Below are 8,792 nucleotides of genomic sequence, written 5' to 3'. Positions count from 1 at the left end.
TATATCAGAAACATGCACCAAGTCAATTGAGAGAAGTGTGCCCCCCAGTCCTGTCACTTATGATGAAAATTACAAATTCCTTACACTGTGAGATATGTTTGTGGAAGCAAATATGATGCTCAAGGAAAGAGCATGTCTGTCACAAATTTCATGCACAACATGACATGACTAAACACTTCAGAATTTGAGTAATGTTGAAATGTATAAAATAGGTTCGCGCATTTTTAAACCTTGAAGATTTTAAATAAAAAGTTAGCATGAAGAGTCCATAAAACAAACAAAATAAGAGATAAAATTAATTTCTCTAAGCAAAGGAGTTTAGTTTGAAACTAAACAGCATCCAGAACTGCCTCTTCTGCTGCTTATCACTGGTGGTACCTCAAACAGGGCTCAATTCATACTGCAAATTATGTGATACTTCACTAGGCAGAGGTGGGCGAATATGGCAGAACTTTCCTAAAGGCACTGTCTTGTGTTTAACTGAAATGTAGTCTAACCATAATGAATCTAAATTCTGTTTTATTCTTTTATTCTTTCATGGTTCCTCATGCATAGGAGGCAGTTAAATAGGTATTTTTAAATGTCTTTTAAATTATTATCTTTGTATAAGTTTTCCAAAAGAAAAGTATGTGTTAGAAATAAAGAACTAAACAGTTAATAGTACTGAGTAGGAGTTGGGATAGGCACTTGCTCAGTAGGACCAATGATAAACTCTTCAAGCTGTCTCATTTTCTTAATCTGTAAACAGAGCTGATGTATTTACATTTCCGAATTCCAAACTTGTGAAGAACAAAATAGAAAACTTGTAACAACACTTTACAAATATTAAAATATATATAAAGTTTGGGAAAATGGTATGCATTTAGAAGACCCAACTTTGAAAATAGTATCTTAAAAGGATTTATGAAATTTACTGACAGTCTAAATTCTCAGTAGAAAGTATAGCACTTGCATGTATGAATTTAGGTTTCTGGAGTAAAACAATATATATCTTAATAGGTAAAAAGTTTTTTTTTTTATTTCCCCAGGCATTATTTTAAAGGCTTAACATCACTTGAGAATTCAAAGTCTGAGCTAGACTTCTTTCCTGAGCTAAAATTCCAAGTGTCCCTGACCTCAGACACGTGATGAGGAATAAACGGTTTGGAATTCTCTGAGGACTTATTCATTCTGTGATATTTCTGGGTCCTTCTGGCCAACTTGGATCATTCCTCACTCAATAAAAAAGTCTTTTATAAACAAAGGAAACATTCCGATCTAACCCTGTTTTGTATAGATAGACAATATGTGTATGTTGCTTGTTCTACGTGAAGAGTACAAAGAGAAAAGCAGCCTGAAAATATGCCTGGTCCCACTGATTTAAATAGATTCACTCGGATTTAGAGGACACAGAGTAAAGCCAGTAGGGAGCGAACATGAGAATGAGACAAGAGAGAGAACATAACATCTAAAGATGGGTTTTATAACTATGACCAATAAACTGGGTAAAATATTTATGAACTACCACAGACAAATGTAAGGATATTTGTGTTGAAAAATACAGTATTTGCTGCTGCTTGGCAAACATTCATTCAGTTCCCAGCATGGAAGCACGAGGAAGACAAAGTAAAATGTCTCACTAGTAATAATGCCAGCACTGAAGAAAACATGGATTTAAGAAATTACTATTTTATCAAGTACAGCAGATTACTCTATTCAATTCAAATAGTTTTTTATTAAATATTTTGGAGACCCCACCACACACTCGCACTCAGACACACTCGCAGACACACACACGCACACATACTTCTTCTGCTTATTTAAATTTTCCCAGTTATCATTTACTTAAAATTGAAATGATCACTCTGTAATTTATGTATAAATAAAGCATATGTCACGTGGCACTAAGAAAAACAGAGTCCTCAACTAAAACAGCTTTTTCACATTTCCCAGACTGTCGAAATTTTCTGCAGTATAGTCTGTGACCTCACTGCTACAATAACTGAACTAAGATATCTAGCTGTTTAAAAACAGCTCCAAAGTCACTGCACCACTTGCCTAGCCTCCTCCCTGATCTTCAGCTCCCAGAATGCACATAAACATATCTGCTAATAAGTTTCAGATGAAAAAATTCCTGTTTATCCCATCCTTCTCCAAAGTGTATAAACAAGCTGTGATTCTAAACATGATCTGGGGTTATATATGCACGTAAATCTTGGGATAATAAACTTTTTCAAAATCATTATTATCCTATAACAACTTATTATACCTAAGTTTGCCATACTATGCATTCTTTTTTCATCCCCCATTCTATCCATCAACACCCTAAAGTGTGAGATTAAGAAAACAAAGAGACAGACATGGAGAGTAATCCTTCAGAGTTATGTCACATGTATAATTACTTCTGGAAATGAAAGTGTGGAGCTGATTCTCAGCACACAGGATATTTTTGGTTTTAAGTTCTGTGGCCTGATTTCTACCTGACCATCATACGCATTTTTTCTTGTGAAGCCTTCATTTATAGGTATATAGAAGAACTTGTGCTCAGTTTTATACTGTCATATGTTTTTGCCACACTTTTCTGCTTGTTCTTGATAGTGCTTCCTATCTTTTGGAATTACATTTGAGGAGAATCTATATCCCCATTATTTCTCCAACAAGGGACACTTTAAATAAGACATTGGTAACTGGTGAAATTGTAAGCACTGACCTCTGAATGTCCTAAAGGGTAAAGCTCTCATCCAGTGCCAGGAAAGGTCTCTCAGGGATATTCCTACTTGTATTTGAATGGATTTCTGAGCCTGAGAATCTCTGTGCACCACAGAGAAGGTTATCCCTCCTGGTATAATCATCCCATCAAATAGTCATTTATCCTGTACAATACTGTGCCGCTGCCTACATTTAGTCTCATAGTGAGAATGAAGTCATTTCTCATGAAATCCCTTAATAGATATCTCTACAACTCATTATTTTTTATTGTAAATAAGATACTAGGCAGTAAAAAACATGATAAAATGTAAAATGCATTAATGTTTTTGTTAAATCTCAAGATGGTGTTGTATATTAAGCCATATTTTTCAGAAAAGGTGTCTTATATTTAAAGAGATAGGGCTTAAACCTACTTTATTTAATAATTTTACTTTCATAGGTACGCAAAATAATCAACAAAGAAAGGCATAAGGAAATGGAGATTTTAAGCATCAGGTGTACTGTCTGCAATGACAATGTACAACCATGAAGAGAGCTAAATAGAAGGGATCATTTCCTTATGAGGTAAGTTCCCAGGTTAGTGTGGAACCAAACGTGGTCTATGAACACAGCATTTCAAAAACCCATCCACAAGGGGAAAATCAATTATAAATCCAAAGAGACTTTTATCATTTGAATATCAAACTGATTTGGATACATTTCATTGTCTTTATTTCAGAATTTTGTTTGTAATATGCAAGGGCCAAGCAACTCCCCTCTGCATATAGCAAAATGATTGAGCTAATTCACAAATTTATGTATATAAAATGGCCTCAGGCCTAGCCAGTGTTGCTCAGTGGTTGAGTGTCAACCCATGAACCAAGAGGTCATTGATCAGATTCCTGGTCAGGGCACACGCCAAGGTTGCAGGCTTTATCCCCAGTAGGGGGCGTGCAGGAGGCAGCCAATCGATGTTTCTCTGTCATCGATGTTGCTATCTCTCTATCCCTCTACCTTCCTCTCTAAAATCAATAAAAACATCTAAAACAATTTTTTTTTAATTTTTATTTATTTTATATCTTTATTACTTTCAGAGAGAGGAAAGGAGAGAGAGAGAGAGATAGAAACATCAATGATGAGAGAGTCATTGATCGAACACACAACCCGGGCATGTGCCCTGACCGGGAATCGAACCCCGATCGCCTGGATCCCAGGTCGACGCTCAACCGCTGAGCCACGCCCGGCCGCGTTAAAACAATTTTTTAAATGGTCTCAGATATTTAAAAGTTGTTTTATATTCTTTGATCAGATTTGGATAAAACTGAAAAAATAGGTAAAATTTGTAAACTGTTTAGTTTTTATTTCATAATTATAAACTTAACTGCAATCTAGCTAGACTCAGAGAGGGTAAGGAAGACACATAACCCAAGGAGCTAAAGCTAGAAACAAAGAGAACAGGATATTAAGAACAAGTGGAGGTGAAGGGATGCTCTCCTGAGCTGCAAAAGGAATGATATGGTGGTTGAAATAAAGCACAAGTCAAATTTATTTGAGCTCTTCACAATGGTGATATTGCTGGTTTTGCCATTCCTAAACCCAAAATGCTCCATGGCTTCTACAGCATTTATGCTTCTTTCAGCTTGTCAAGGACCATGTTTGCCATCCAACCACTCAGTCTTGACAATGCAGATAAAAAACTGGGAACCATTTGTGTTGGGTCCAGCATTTGCCATGGACAAGATGCCAGGACCCATATGCTTCAGGGTGAAGTATTCGTTAAATTTTCCTGTACACGGACTTGCCACTGCTAGTGCCATTGGGGAATGGGAAGTCACCACCCTAGCATGTTAAACCCAGAATAATTTAAAGAGAAACCCTTATAACCTTTCTTCCCAGTGCTCAGAACACAAAACTTTTCTGCTGTCATTGGGACTTTGTCTTCAAACAGCTCCAAGGAGATACAGCCTAAGGGCTCATTGTTGGTGATGTGGAAGAACGTCGTGGCGTTGAGCAAGGTTGGGTCTCCTGGCGGTGGCAGCAGCACTGGCAAAAATCAGAATATGTAACCCAGGTACATGCCTGTGACCAGGAATCGAACCCACAACACTTTGGTGCGCAGGCCGATGCTCCAAACTCTGAGTCACACCGGCCAGGGCTTTAATCAAACTCTTGATTCAACTTTTCCTTCTCAGATGTTCTATCACATCCTCCTGAATAGCACCCCTCATGTATTCTCTGACCTTAATATTCTCTTCCCCTCTACTCATCAAAAGGAAACATAAACACATCCTGATCATATTTCAATATCTCAGTAATTTAATCCTCAACATATTTCCTCACTTATTTATCATGAATGCTGTGGAAGAAAATGACAGGTTCTGCCTTGCTCTCCACTTCTTCTCAGGCATCCATTTGACAGCCTGTGTTGCATATGTGTTGCCACACGACTGATAACTATCCAGAAACATTAGTGAAACTGTTGTGTATCACTTTCAGGCTGCAGGCCATAAAACCATTTGGTTTCTGTGTACTCTTTTTCCTCCAACAGGGTAGGGCAGAAATGGCCATGCTGACCTTGGAGACCACACCCTGAGGAAGGGAAGCACTCCAACAGCCTGTATCCCTGAATAACCATGTAGAGAAGGACCCTTTACACTGATATGAAATACCAATTTTGGGGCAATTACACAGCAAAACATAAAATCATTTTCTGTTTGGTTCACTATCCACTTTCTGGTTTATATATTTAATAAGATTATTCCACTTTATCTCGTGAACATGCCCGTAAAGACTGTTTTCATATGGTGGAATTTCAGAGACCCACACTCATTGGTTATAGATAGGAAATTTAGCATAGTAAATTCACCCTAGGTATCTTTCCAGACTGGGATGAAAAAAGTTAATTTTTCATAATATTTTATTTTGCCATATTTTATTTCACTGTTTCCCATTGACAAGGGATACCATTTTTCATTGTTATACATTTAAATGTATTCAGTGATTTTTGAAAGTCTTTTATACCATAATTTTATTATCCTTTATTCATTTTAATTTATATTACATCAGTTCGCTGAATCTTAACATTTTCAGATTATTTCCAGGAATGCTTGGATGCTATTATCTCCAAGTGCTTTATGTATATGTGTTTGGAGATTTTCTGTCTTTATACTTGAATGAGAAGTTGGCTGGGGGAGGAACAAAGAGGAATTCTTGGTTCATGCTCATTTCCCCTCAGTGTTTGTAAAACTTTATTTCTCGGTCATGTTACGTTGAATGGTGTGTAGACTATTGAAACAAATCAGATTTCTTTCTAATTTCTTATAGTCTGTCTTTGCCTGAATAGCCACAGGACTTTTTATCTTGATAATAACTGAAAGCAGATATCCCCCAAATTTCTAGAGGATATATTACTTTTTTTTTCTTTTTTTCCTTTTTATTGAATTTATTGGGGTGACATTGGATAACAAAATTATACAAATTTCAGGTGCACAATTCCACAACACATCATCTGTACACTGGGTTGTCTGTTCACCACCCCAAGTCAAGTCTCCTTCCATCAGCATTTATCCCCCCATACCCTCTTCGACACCCCCACCATCCCTTCCCCCAGTAATCACCACACTGTTGTCCATGTGTTTTTATTTATTTTTTATTCATTCCCTCCACAACTACCCCCACCCAACCCCCCAAAGCCCCTAACAGCTGTCAGCCTGCTCTTTATCTATGAGTCTGTCTCTATTTTGTTTGTTAGTTCATTTTGTTCATTAGATTCCACATATAAGTGAAATAATATGGTACTTGTCTTTCTCTGACTGGCATATTTCACTTAGCATAATGCTCTATTTGCCAATGCATTTGATAAGGGGTTAATATCAAAAATTTAAAAAGAACTTATAAAACTCAACACCAGAAAATCAAGCAATCCAATAAAAAAATGGGCAAAGGACCTGAATAGACACTTCTCCAAAAAGGACACACAGATGGCCAGTAGACATATGAAAAAATGCTCAACGTCACTAATCATCAGACAAATGCAAATTAAAACCACAATGAGATATCACCTCACACTTGTCAAATGGCTATCATCAAATTAATCAACAGAAAACAAATGTTGGTGAGGATGTGGAGAAAAGGAAACCCTTGTGCACTGTTGGTGGGAATGCAGATTGGTGCAGCCACTATGGAAAGTAATATGGAAGATATATTTCTTTAACTCTGTTAGTTCAATAATATAGAAGGATATCACTTAATGTTTACAGCACTCTATCAGTTTCTCTTGGACAAATAGGTCATTTAATCTGGAGATTCAGGTTTTTATCTAATGACTGTATTACTCTTTTATAGTGTTAATAAGTTTCAGCTGCATCAATTATGTCTAAGTCATAATACCTTTGCCTAACTTCTTTATACATCATCATCTCTTGGGTTCTATCTATCATCTATCTGTCTGTCTGTCTGTCTATCTATCTATCTATCATCTATCTATCTAATCTATTATCTATCTATCATCTATATCTATTGATCTATCTTTAATCTATTGCAAATTGCATAACTTTTCAAATTTGAAATTCCTTTCCCTAATTCCATCTCAAGGTATATTCTTCCTAATCTGTATTGCTTCTAATTTATTTCACTTACTGTATGTAATTAAACCTCAGGTATATTTCACTGAAAGTGAAAACTTATTTATTACTTCCTATTAGCATATTATTTCTTCTTGGTTATATTTCATTGCCTTTATTTTCTTAAGAGTCATAGTCTTTATTATAGGAGTAGTATTTATCTGGTTCTTATATTATATAAAAATTCCATGTATATTTTTACCATTTACCTTCCTTTTATTTGTTATATTTATTTTGTATACTAATCTAGTAATAAGTTCATTTTATGCTGCGCTACCTTTATCATCAATAACATTTAGACAAGCATTGTCTATCAAGAGCAATAATCTTCCCAAGGACAATATGATAAAGAAAATTGGAGAATAAAGTGGAGACAATAAGAAATAAGGAACATGCTTCCAAAATATGGAACAGTAAGAAAGACATAAGTAAAGAACGTCCCAAACATACAGGTCACCATTGTTTTCTGCAGCACAGGTCCCCAATTCACAGCAATAGCCTGAAGTTAATGTGGGACTGGGAAAATACATGGTGTAAGACTCTAAATGTGTAGAACTGTTATTTTTTTTTAAAAAAAATAAATTTATAATTTTCAAGGCCCTAGGCTCTCATATAATCCCTCATATAAGAATTTTGCAAAATCTAACACATCAATTCTACTGACATATCCAGTCTCCATCATTCAAGAAGCATATCTAGATTTCTCAATTAGGTTTTCTGAAAGGCATAAAAAGCAAAATGCAATACTCACAAGGAAGATAGGAAAACTATGAAGTGTTGTGTCATTGTGATTTCTTTTTAAACTTTACTTTTATTGTTGACACTATTACAGATGTCCCCATTTTCCCCTCTTTGCCCACCTCTACCCAGTCCCCACTCCCCTCTTCCCGCTGGCCATCACCTAACAGTTGTCTATATCTACCGGTTATGCATATATGTTCTTTGGCTAATCTCTTCACCTTTCATCCAGTTGCCCCCATGCTGCTCTCCTTTGACAGTTCTCAGTCTGTTCCATGTATCTATGCCTCTAGTTCCACTTTGTTCATCAGTTTATTTTGTTCATGAAATTCCACATATAAGTGAGATCATATGGTACTTGTCTTGATTTTCATTTCTCTGATTAGTGATGCTAAGCATCCTTCCATATTTGAAGAAATGTCTGTTTGGGTTCTCTGCCCATGTTTTGATCAGATTGCCGTTTTTTGTTATTGGGTTGCATAAGTTCCGTATATATTTGGATATTCTCCTATTCAGTACGTTGTCTTTTGTTTTGTTGATGGTTTCCATCTCTGTGTAGACACCTTTTAATTTGCTGAAGTCTTATTTGTTTATTTTTGCTTTTGTTTTATTTGCTCAAGGGGATATATATAAAAAGTTATTACTCAGACTGATGTCAAATAGTCTACTACCTATGTTTTCTTCTAGGGGTTTTATGGTTTCAGGCCTTATATTTAAGTTATTAATCCAGTCAGAATGGCTATTTTAATAAGCCAACAAATAGAA

At 35.9% G+C, this 8,792-nt stretch overlaps 1 pseudogene; it reads right to left on the bottom strand.

The window, feature by feature from the left end:
* Nucleotides 1–654: 654 nt before the first annotated feature.
* Nucleotides 655–8,792, bottom strand: part of LOC148094204 (peptidyl-prolyl cis-trans isomerase A-like) — an 85,398-nt pseudogene continuing 77,260 nt past the window's right edge.

Source organism: Miniopterus natalensis, chromosome 1, assembly GCF_054644295.1.
Source record: "Miniopterus natalensis isolate mMinNat1 chromosome 1, mMinNat1.hap1, whole genome shotgun sequence".
In the NCBI taxonomy this organism is placed as follows: domain Eukaryota; kingdom Metazoa; phylum Chordata; class Mammalia; order Chiroptera; family Miniopteridae; genus Miniopterus; species Miniopterus natalensis.
Note: the sequence above shows the minus strand (reverse complement) of the source record. Positions and strands in the feature narration are given on the sequence as shown.